A 12,658-nucleotide genomic window follows, 5' to 3' on the forward strand; every position below is an offset into this window, starting at 1 on the left:
CAGTTCCCTAAGTCCTCTGCCCTTTTACTTTTAGTACATTTATTGCTCATACACAGAATAAGCTATCAACACTTGCTCATTATTAATATATAGACAGTGAATGGCATGATAATGTTCAGAATACCTGAGAAAGGTAGAGAAAAAAGGAAGGAAGGAAGGAAGGAGGGAAGGAAGGAAGGAAGGAAGGAAGGAAGGAAGGAGGGAGGGAGGGAGGGAGGGAGGAAGGAAGGAAGGAAGGAAGGAAGGAGGGAAGGAAGGAAGGAAGGAAGGAGGGAGGGAAGGAGGGAAGGAAGGAAGGAAGGAAGCAAGGAAGGAAGGAAGGAAGGAAGGCAGGCACACCTAGCGGGTCTCGAACTGAAAAAAACACACAGATTAAAAATTGTGACATTTTGTCAGGGGAAGGAATTAATTTAGGCTTGCATGGTCCATAGGGGAGAACTGAGCAGAATTCAGTTCTGGTTCTCCACAACTCTTCGTAAACATCTGAGTATTTTACTGTCTCCCAGGCTGAGCTCAGAATATACTTTTGTAAACAAAACCCAAGAGACGTCTTTAGGCCAGTTGCTGTCATAGACAAATTAGGACATATCAAGATTTTATCCACACCCAAATGTGGTCCTGCTCTTAAATGCCTTTCAGCCTCCTAGCCCTCGCAAATAGCAGCTCATTAATCCTCACTGCATTTCTTGCAAATCAAATGTTGGCTAAGAGATTATGTAGTTCACATAATACTATACAGAAAGTCTATATCAGAGATAAAATGGGAAATCAAGTTTCCATTACCCCTGGTATGCAGTGGGAAAACTGGAGCATTTTCCCCTAATTCTAAGTGTACCTATATCTTTATTTGTATTATAGTATCACCTTTGATTATAATTTTTTCCTAATAAATGAAACATATAAAAATACCACTTTTTATCTAACTTTTTCACAGAAATAGCTCTAACATTGTCTGAATATAATAAAAAGGGGGAAATAAAATTAATGAAGCTTTTGAATTTTTTTAAAATAAGTACTACTTAACTTTAAAATTGATAATAAAATTGCAAAAAATATTTTAATCAAAGTGTTATGCATGAAATATATGAATGAAATATACAAATATATTTTTGTTCTTGTTCTTTTTACTTATGAAAGAGATTTTTTGGTTTATTTCTTTTTCTGTTTAAAAATGTGACTAAATGAAAAGTCTCAAAGTTTGCCATGTAAAGGTAAAATAGTTTTCTGTCGAGTGTAATAAATATCCATTAGACTCAGAATGCTTTCAAATTTTTCACATTTGAACATGAAAATGCCTACTGTTGTGAGTCTCTAACAGAAATTCATGGACTGGTAATTTCTGAAATCAGAATATATGGCATGTAATTCATATAATAATAGAAATCTATAGCCAAAAAAAGTGTATAGATCCAATCATTGCTATTGAATTAGCGTGTGGGGTGGAGCAATTAAAGAAAGCATTTAACTTTCTCAAATATGATTCTCACAAAGTAAAATAAACCTTATCAATAAATAAATATTTAGCAAGGGCATATTGATTTTAACAACACCATTATCTACCTTGTTGGTAGATATTCTAGCAGTGATTGCAGAAAAGTGAGTAAGTAGCTCACCAAAAGGCTGTCAAGTTTAAAACAAAAACCTCCAGTGAGCATTGCAATGCTATTTTAAAGCAACAATTCTTTTTTGGTTTTCCAAAGCTTTCATCATCAGAGTCTACAATCTACAACAGCATGATCTTTAAGACTCTACTGGCAAATTGGTGCTGATGTTAAAAATACATAAGAGAGACAGATACTTCTGTAAGTCGTCATCTTGCTTTTTTTCTGTCTTCATCAATCACTGTTCATTGGCAAGTTGTTCAGAGAGTTTATGAAAAGTTCAGAGAGTGTATGAAAAGACATCCAGTTCAAACATTTTATGGGAGATTTGTAGGTGCTTGGTGTGGGTTCAGCAATCACAATGGGCGCCAGACTGTAAGAGCTTTATGGTGGTTCGGTCGGGAGATCTCTATAAGCAGATCTTGGAACATGCGGTTTATTGCAAAGGGCGTGGGTATAGGGGCACTGCTTAGAGCTGCAGCTGGCAGCTCTGAGCAGGCCCAAGAGAGCAAGAGAGTAAGCGGGTAAGTAAGGAGAGAGAGAGAGCGAGAGGAATGAGAGTGAAGAAGAAGTAGTAAGAGTGTGTAAGAGTGGAATGGTGAAGTCTTGGTTACAATACAATAAATCATCTTCTGTACTGAATATTCTAATTGTCACTAACCAATCTAATACAAGATACAAATCCTATAGCATTTACATACAGCCTATAAGAGTTCTTATATTACCATAGAGTGTTACATCTTAACTTCTAAAAACTACTCTTTTAGACCCCTTCTGCTGAGCTAGTAGGGTCTGCTCTGACCCTTGGACCTGCCTGCAAGCAGAGGGTATTGTTCAATCAAGAGGGGATTACCTTCAGTTGGCCATACCATTGTTTTCCAGTTGTTCAGTAACTAAGACTTGGTATTTCAAAAGTGGCTTTCATTTCGATGTCGCCTGTAGTTTTCATATTCCCAAAATCTTTTGTCAGGCAATCATATTTATAAGGATTTCCTGTTTCATCTTCCCCAACAGAGATTCTCTGCCCATGAATTTATTTGAAAGTCCAAGCTTCTCTGTTGTGGGAGTAATTGATGCATATAGGTTTGCACATATTTAATGCCTATGATACAATTTAGTGTATTCTTTGTCTGACATCTGCAAAGAGAAAATCCTCTTGCAACTTCTCAGATTAGTTATTTTTTATATTGGAATGATGTGCCTTATTTGGGAAATCTTGTGCTACTAGCTAAAATTAGCAATCAAGTGTTCCTGTAAGTACATAAATTTAAAAACAGCACTGCCTGTTCTTGAAAAATCTAACCAGTTCTATTAAACCTTTTTTTTTTTCTTTATCATAAAAAGCACTGTAGGATCAAGCAATCTCCTTTTGGGACAGGCAGTTCAGCCAAGATAAGTTCTCCTGTTAATGATCAGCACAAAACAGCAGTGGATATGAATCAGTGAATTAAATCTTACTAATTCTAAGAGCTTTTCTTCCAATAACACTTACACTGAAATTCTTAATGCATAATCCAAAAGAAATAGAATAATTGAATTTGTTTAGAGTGTCAGATACTTTGAAACTCTCTAACTGTTACTAGCACTGTCAAACTTTTGAAACTTAAGAAGGTGCCTGATTTCCCTTGGGATAAAAACTTTAAAAATATGTTTGCCTGCTGATTTTTATTAATTGCTTTTGTGTTTGAGAACAGTTTCCAATGCAGCATTTGTAACCCGGTTTCACAAATTGAAACTTATAAATGTACATATTGCTCTCATGCATATATTTATACATTAAAAAAGAAAAAGATCAAGTGCTTTAATTTCATAGTGATATTTAATACATATTCAAAGAAAATTATATGAAACAGATGTCTGCAATAGGCAGAGAATGCAACTCAATTCACTCAGAGTGTTTTTTCACTGACAAACAAAACTTTATTTTCTTTGCAGTAAGTCACTTTATCCAATGGTTATACCAAACTGATTTTCTTGTCTTCTGAACAGCCCAGGGAGAAATAATAAAAAAAAAATTATATGACGAAATGTAAATTTTTATCTCCATGTGGAAGTCCAAAAAGCTGGTCAGCAATTCCCACTTAACTACTTAGGTGCCTAACAGCCTGAAGGCAACCAAATTGTACCAGAAAAAATGTTAAAACCCAAAGTTTGGCAATGTACTTACTTAGAGGATCTGCCATCTTGGCTGAACCAAGCAGCTCAGGGCCCCATCCAGCCTCCAGCTGTTCAGGATTCACAGAACCAGTGTCACTGGCTTCAGGTCCCAAAGAAGCTAAACTGATATGAACAATCTTTGTACATTTAGTATTCTCTGGAAGCCTAATAATCACAATTATTTTTATTGAAAACCCTGGAGGAAGGGTTGCTGCCTACCTCTTCAACAGCAGCTTAGATGATGGCACAAAGGTCTACTTTTAGCCATAGAGCTAAAGCATTTACTTCAGAGAATATCTGCTGTAACCACTGTATTTTACAAAGCTGGAACAGAGACATTTCCCATGTTCCCTTCAAACCTGTGCCAGCCTTCAGTTAAGTAAAATTTAATGCATAACTTTGAAGCCTAGAGGGTACTGTAATTCTTTTTAAGCTTCTATCAACACAAGGAGCTGGGCCCATCTTTTGTGGGCTCCTAGTTTCAGTTCCACACATCCAGATTCACCTAGGTTATTACTGCTGGGCAGCTCTCAGCTTTTAGACATCGAACAAGAAAATAAGAGATTAAAAATAGTAACTTATAATAAGTAACTGCAAGTAAGATGGGGCTTTTTAAAAAATGTATATCTTTAACAGGGAAGTTCTTAGTCAAAAGTTAGGAAGAAATGTATATGGTAATGGCAGAGGTTAAAAACTCCGATGCACTATTTCTTAATGCATTTCTGAATTGTGAAAATCTGGTTTGCATAACATAACATAAATGGAGCACCATTTACACAGGTTAATCACACAAATAGTGCAGCAATGAAACCTGGATCTCTGCTTCAAAGGTCTTTTTGCTTATACTTCTACTTTTTTATTATTATTGCATTCAAGATATGCACTAGCAAACAAAATGATCATGAAATGAGCTAGTGAAATAGTCACACATGGGTATCTATGGGAAATAGACTTGTGGTACCTCATGTCAGATAATCTCTGGCCTGGTCTAGGATATTTTTTATGATCCATCTCTACCTGGTAGATATCTAGAGCTGATCCAGTCTTCAAGACTCTTTTCTTAGCCCATGAAGAGAAATAGGCCTGTTTACAGTCACATACTTTTCATCTTGCTGTTGATATCTAAATTGAGGCAGAAGTATTGCAAAGCAAAAACCACCTGTTTCTTATAAGCAACTCTAAATTAAATCATCCTGGAATGATGAGATCAGTGCAGATGAGTATAAGCCCAGTCATCTGATCTGTCTCACAGGTGTAGACAAAAGTGTATTCATATCTTCCACGTAAAAGTACTTGTAGTGTCCTGATACAACTTAATCCTCTGACTACAAATAAGGTACCTTCTTCAGATAGCTGGTAGCAAAACAATGAGGTGGAATTTGTACAGTATTTACACCCACAGACCCAAGGAGCTTTTTTCCTGTGTCATCTTGATTTTGTCCTAATCTAAAATTAAAATACTATATGAACGCTCATTCTTTACTCTTGCACTGAGATTTTAAGGTCTTACAAGCTACCCTCTGCTGTTGACAGATAATATTGTTCAGTGTTTAGCAACTCATGACATGGGCTGGTAACCTTGGGAGAGCTTTGTCTGACAAATAAATATTCCTTGTATTGTCATAAGCAGGCTGCAAACCTGATTGTGAGAAAACAAACCTTTCTAGCAACTGTTGTTAACATAAGACATCATAAACATTTTTCCAGGTTTGGAAAGCCCTAGATTTGTTAACAAGGCTCCTCACAGTGCCTTTCTTCTGGATTTTGCCTTCAGAAAGTTCTTTGACAACTAATGAATAAAACAAGTTTCTTGAAATAGAAAATCTTAATCACCAGCATTTGTCCTGTTGGAATATTGCCACTGTAGCCAACAGAAAAGGAAGCTCTGAGGTTATCATGGAAATTAGGGATGGGAATTATGTCTCTACCCATGTCTTGAGATGTGAAAAGAAATAATGGCATTTATTTAAAACTTAAAAAAAAAATAAAATTGTATGCATTATATCAGTATGACAACATGTACAGCCCAAGCAGAATGAAGACTGGACCATAGAAAACCATTAATTTGCACAAGAATATGTTATTTAACCTGTAACCAAATGCCCATGTCATAAATGCTCTCCAGAGCATTTATGACCTCTCCAGAGGTCACCTATTCTTGTCTCTGCAAATCAAGCAGGAAGGAAAAAGTTACTGCAAGCTTTTTTATCCTCATAGATATCACTCATCACTGCCCTACATCACACCATTTTTCCATTATACTATTAGACACAGGATAAATAAATGAAATTTTCAAGCCTCAATCTAGTAGTTAACTCCTGCTATGTCAAGGTGAAACATTCAAACAATTGTGTAGTGATGAATAGAAAATGATCTCTGTCTCATATGCTGACCACATCACAAAGCTGTTAAAAATCTGAAAAACATCTGAACAAATTAATATTGATTTTTTCATTTTCCTCTTAAAATCAAATATGCTCAGCACTTGTTGAGAGTACACTTGGGTAAAAAAAAGAAAAAGTAAAATTCCTAAGTTGATTTTTAGGACTTTATTTCAGCTGATTTTGAAGAAGCTGTTATAAAATAATGTACCCAGTTATAAAATAATATCCAGTCATAAAATAATGATCCAGTATTACATTATGCATTCACAAAGAACTATAATTTCTTTCCTCATTCTGTTGTCACTTAGGAATAACTTCATTAAGTTATAAGTATTTTAATTTGATTGGGTTAATCTGGTTAAATGTTGGTGACTACAATGTGAAAATCACCCGAGGTCCCTCACTATTGGCAAATAATTGAGCAGTGTGGAAGCTGAGGTATAATTCACTGCTATCTAAATTAAAGTTCTACACCTGGACAATGGACTTAAGACTAAATTCCAGTGAATGTGCTGATTAGACCTCTGTTATCTATAATGGGAAACTAAGCAACTAATTCCAAATGAAGGAACCTACATTAGGATACCTAAGTTTGAGTGAAATGAACCCTACACACAAGTGAATCTGAATCTATATATCTTCCCATGTCATTAGAAAATAGTTAAAATAATTGCATTATAGCAACCCCCTATGACTTCTCTATTTCATTATTTATGTCTTTTGTGCTACTGTTTTCAAAAAATGTCTGAGGGAAGATAAGATTATAATCCAAATGCAGGAAACAGAACAAAATTCTTGATCTTCTGAAGGTCTAATCCTGCAAAGTGCATGCATATCTGAACCCTTCCACGGACATCCACTAGTTTTTTTTCCAGCTTTGAAGATCAATCCACTTCTGCATGAATAACTGTCTATTAACTAGGGATTTATTTACCCTTCCTAATTTTAAGCAGTCAAGTATAAAAATTTTGGACATAGATCATTATTTAGTCAACAAAATACCATTTTAAGCATTAATTTAGGGATTTGCTTACTGGCATCTTATGCACTCAAGCCTGAAAACTGGTCCTTTAATGCCAATGGAGTAGCAAACTGGAGCCAGACTTTTATTTTTATGAAACAATAAGGCAACTGATAGAAGTCCTGTGTTTTCAGAGGAATAACAGCCAAACCACCTCACTAAGCAATTCTCTTCACTAATTCTTTCAACAAGCGAATGATCTTAGGTACCCGTTACAGCGGGGAAACTGCAACACGATGTATCAGACAACGAGGCCCGTGGAAAAAAAATATATATGGACTGATTCTTGATAGATGTTTCAGAGATGTTTATTTCTCCAGCCACATGGCCGGGGCTCTGCCGAGGAACTGCTCAATCCCGGGACCCGAGGGTCCCTGCCCGCGCAGGGGAACACAAAACAACCAATGGGGAACGAGGCTGAGCAGGGGCAGGGAAAGCCCGTGCCTCCCCCCCAGGGCCCCTCTCTCAGGGCTCCATGGCAGGGGGGGAGGGCCCCAACAGGTACCTGAGATTTTTGTTACTGTATTTTTAATAGCTCATTGAAAACTGAAATACTGTGGTGCTCTTTGGACTTTTTTTTCCTGGTTTATCTTTAATTGAATACAAATCCATTATCTTGCAAGTGAATAGAGAACACAAAATATAGTCAATGTGCCCTGACTTTAAACATCACTTAGGGATTGCTTAATTGCTTAATTGCTTGTTCCAATGAAAAACTGTGTGGGATTGAGGAAAAGAGTCCTTCCATATTAATACTATCTTTCTCATAATTATATCTGAAAGGCTGGTAGGATTGATTCTGCAATATGATGATGACAGATGAACACTGGTCAAATTTCTCAGCGTCCTGAGGATACTAACAACCCTTCCTGGCTCCGCCCAGCACCATCTGGGGCCTCCCCTCATCCTGCCCTGTGCCAGTTTGGAAAAATTTGGAGGAAAATATCCTCTGATAGAAGGCAGGTTACAACCACCCCTCCCACACCAGGTTCAGGAAAAAAAAATTTTCCTCAGAGGAAAGTGAAAGAGATAAAAAACCTGTTTATTTAACAAACAAACAGGAAAAGGATAATAATGCTGAATAATAAAACCTCTCTCGCTGTGGAGAGAAACCTGGGAAGATTTCAGCGTCCTTCTGTAGGTGTGGTCTCTCTCCTCCTCCTCAGAGCTGGGTTGTGGGCCCACCTCTGGGGCCTCGGTGGAAAATTCTCCCGATGTGTTCTGATGTTGAAACAGTCCAGAAGAGGAGAAGGGAAAAACCGAAGTCCCAGAAAAACAAAGTTCAACTCTTTGTCTCCCTCCGGAGAAAAGGAGCTGAAAACTGGCCAAAAAGCAAGCAGGGTGCTTCCTCCGCTCTTGCTGCTGTTAGAAGCAGAGGAGTGTGTATCTGTGTCCTTGAACAACTGCTTTGAAAATTTCGCCTGGTTTTTTTCCTCTCCCCCATCTCAGGATCAGTTTAAAGGCACAGAAAGGCACAAAATTAATTTCTGGGCATAGAGCAGTGATAGGGGATACACATCATAAAGTCACCCCAAGACATGCCCCATCAACATCAAGAATGGCTGTTCCTGTCCCCTGGATAGACATCTTGAACCTACACTGTAGGCTCCTCTCCATTGCCCTTCTCCTTTTGATTTCTGATATTTTGCTTGCTATTTCAGTATATTAATTCTTTTAAGGTTTAGGGAAGTGGTGTGGAGGGTTGATTGTTTTTAGGTTTTACTCGATGAGAGAAAATTCAAAGACTTTATGTTATTTTTTCCTTAGCCACCATTGCAACTAAACCAATATTATTTATTATATATGGCTTAAAAATAGAACCATATGTATAGCTATTATTCTTCTATAGATTTTTACTTTATTGGGGAGCTTTTTTTGCCCTCTTCTAGCTTTCTGACTGCATTTCTCATCCTCCAAACCTGTGCACTTACTCTGCCTTATTCTGAGTAGAAGTCTCATAGCAATACAGGATACAGTCTTGTCCACAAGGTAAATATTTTGGCTTAGAAAAAAAAAAAAAAAAAGAAAGAAAATCATTCATAAAAAATTTATATAGACATATGCTTAGAAAGTAAGGCCAACTTGTAAACAAGATTCTAAAGAAACATTTAGACAGTGATAGAGAAAGAAGATTTTAAACCATCCCCCAGAATAAAATCAACATCCCGATGCTATAGATAGAATTTCTTTATCATCTTCTCCCACTGATAAATTGTTGCATACAAATCTCATTAATTATTAAGCACAGACCAACTGCAGTGGTAGACCTGCACTGGATGAGTTTTAATGACAAATTAAAACTGTTTGATGGTGCTCAAACTGAACTGAACTGTGTTCTTGGATCTTATAATTTAACCAAATGTTAGAAGATCGTTGGATCCATCTCCAGTTTAACCAACAACCAACTGCAGTTGATGCAATAAATTGTTAAAACCTAAGAGCAGTTGGTATTCAAATCATTAAGCATGTGAGCGATAAATTGCTGAACAGAATATTGAAAATTAGAGGAAGTCAGTACTTGCCATGGTTGGTTTGGAGACTACATCCTGTGTACTGTGCTTGTATTTTCTTTATGGCAATAGAAACTGAGTTTATCAAAGACACTAATGGATTCTATTAGCACAGCTTCTTTTTTATTAGAGATTATAATAATTATGGGTAGGGGTTTATTTTTGATTTTGTTTTGGGATTTTTTTGTGTTTGTTTTTTAGTTTTCTTTTCTAAGAGATGCTGGAGAAAAGGTTTAACAAACTTTTCAAAATTACATCGAAAACCCACCCAGGCTTGATGAGATAGAACTCTTGATATTATGTGATTCATTGTCTAACAATAAATATGCTCATCTTTGCAATTACTCTAGATTTATCTAAGAATAAGAGCAAAATTTTTAAAAACACTTCAGTCTGTGTTTCTAATTCTGCTTTTTCTGCCCCTACTGTATTTTCTACTGTTTTTTCTTCTGCTGGCAAAGAAAATGCAGATACCAAGAGGAACTTTTTTAAAAGAATAGATAAATCCTTATCCCGGTGCTCCTCCTGAAGCCAAAAGTATTTTACTAAATACTTTTATAGTAATAGAAATAGAACTAGGTGGGTGATTAATATTTTTAAAATTTTCATTTACATCCTTTATTAAATGTACAGTGACCCTGGTGGGAAAAATAGTAAAGCTGATTAAAAAAACCCCAAAAATAAACACCAGCACCACCAACAAAATACCCAGAAGCACCAAAAAAGCTTAGTCTCAAGATCTTCATGACATAAATTCAAATACCAGAGTTAAACTTTAATTTTACAGAGCTCTTACACTGTACATGAGAAAATTGCCAATCTTTGGAAAGGCTCACACATTCCGAATGAAATGGTCCTTGCAAGGTATCTTGCTTTAATGGTCAACAAGGAATGAAAAATCATAATTCCAAGATGATCACTCAGTGAAATTATTTGTCCTACTATAGAATTCTTTCATGCCTGACAGCCTGTCACAAAACACAACCTTGATATTTTAATCTGTGTTTTCTCCATACAATTCACAATTAAAATACTTTCTGCTTGTTTTTCTATCTCTCTATGGACTCTCAAAATGTGTCTTTCTATTCTTATATCTCTATCAGGTATTTGCTCAGGAATTTGAAATGTCTAATAATTTCACATCTTCTCTGAAATATTCTTAAATCCTGATTTAAACATCAGTTACATAACCTAGAATTAATGGATTTATGAAGCAACTTAAAAAAAAAAAAAGACTTCCTGTCTTGACAAAACTGAATTAGTTTTAAATTTCAATTCTTTTTTTATTGTTTCTTATTTCTATCATTGTTTTCCTCAAGTAAAAGGCTTAGGAACTTTATCTTCATTAAAATATTGAATGACTACTGACTTCATTACATATTAGTTCCAGGAATTAAATGCCTTTGAATTTGTTAATGTGTTATAAGCCAAGAGTAATAGGGCAGTGTCACGATCTGCTAATACAAGCAGGGGTCATGATGGTTCGTTTATAGATCTCAGAGTGTAAAAGGACACAAGGGATTTTAATTTTAATCAAAACAGTGCACCTTTATAAGTGCCCACAACACGGTAATGCAATAGAGGGGAGAGAGAGAGAGAGAGAGATAAAGAAAAACAAAGTAGAGAGGGAGAAAAAGAGGAGGGAATAGCTACCAACGGATGAGACAAAGTCCTCGTGGTCTTCTGCCAATAGATTTGTCTTCTTTCCGTGGGGAGATCTTGACTCAGTTATTTCAGAAAGTCCCTTTATAGTCCTTTTCAGAAGTGAGGAGCAGCTGGCCAAGAGGTGGGGAAATCTACAGCCATTGTTATGGGGCCCGTTGCTTTGGGAAACAGGTACAGGACAGGTGTACAGGACAGATGTACAGGATAGGTGTACAGAACAGGTGTACAGGACAGGTGTACAGGACAGGTCATTCCTTTCCGCTTCAGCACAGTCCTTCCCGCCTGGGCAGCAAGAACGGCGCAGTCCATTGTGACCTGCACTAATTTTCCTCAGGAATGCGTACCAGTTCCCAGCGGGCACATCCGCAGGCAACACTTGGCAGGCATCCCACCTCAGCCAGGCCAGGACTCCTGTGTTCAGTCTCTGTCCTCAGTGATGATCGTGAGGCAGATGAGGGATCTTCGGACCGTCTCTTACAGGTAGGAGTCACCAGAATTTTAACAGACCCAGGAAAGAACACAAGGAAATTAATAATATTTGTTACAGAATTGTTGTAAAAGAAAACAACATAAAAAGACTTCTCCCATAGTTTTTACTTCATAAGACTGAAAACTGAAAACCTGTTCTGATTCTACTTAATTTTAGCAATCAGGCTGATTGAAGTAAAATTGCCTTTAAGTCACTGAAACTGCATTAGTGCTGAATTTTTATCTTTGTCTCTCTTGATTTAATGTCTTGCTATTTTATAATAGTTTCTGCTAATCTAAAACTAAATTTCAGAAAATGTTCAATATTGTTGAAAAGAAACTTTCTTTTGAAATCTACACATGCACACATTTTAAAGTGGTTAGTGGTGTATTACAAGTGTCTCTTCTATTTATTTATAAAAATTCAATATATTTATTTCTCTTGGAATATCGTTTCAAAATAAAACATAGCAATGATAATATCCATAGCATTCTTCTGGTCACACACAAACAAACCTTGGGCACTTTTATTGTCCGGAAATGTAGTTTGGAAGTCTTCAGGATAATTTAGTAATTGTCTTGGGTTAAACAATTAGCAAACTGCTTTGAGATTTTCTTTTTATTTCTCTCACCTTTTTACTCCAGACATCTTCATCAGTGCAGGAAAAGCTACAGTCCAAACACATCTAATGGCTTCAAATACAATTTCCTAAGGAAAACTTTTACACAGACTTAAGAGAAAAAAAACCTCTATTCTTTCAACTAGCAATTTTTTCTTTCTCTTTTTAAATCTATATTTGCATTTTTATTATAAAAAATACAGCAACCCTAGAAAATAACAAGAGGTGTGAA

The sequence above is a fragment of the Corvus cornix genome, chromosome 2 (assembly GCF_000738735.6).
Source record: "Corvus cornix cornix isolate S_Up_H32 chromosome 2, ASM73873v5, whole genome shotgun sequence".
NCBI lineage: Eukaryota > Metazoa > Chordata > Aves > Passeriformes > Corvidae > Corvus > Corvus cornix.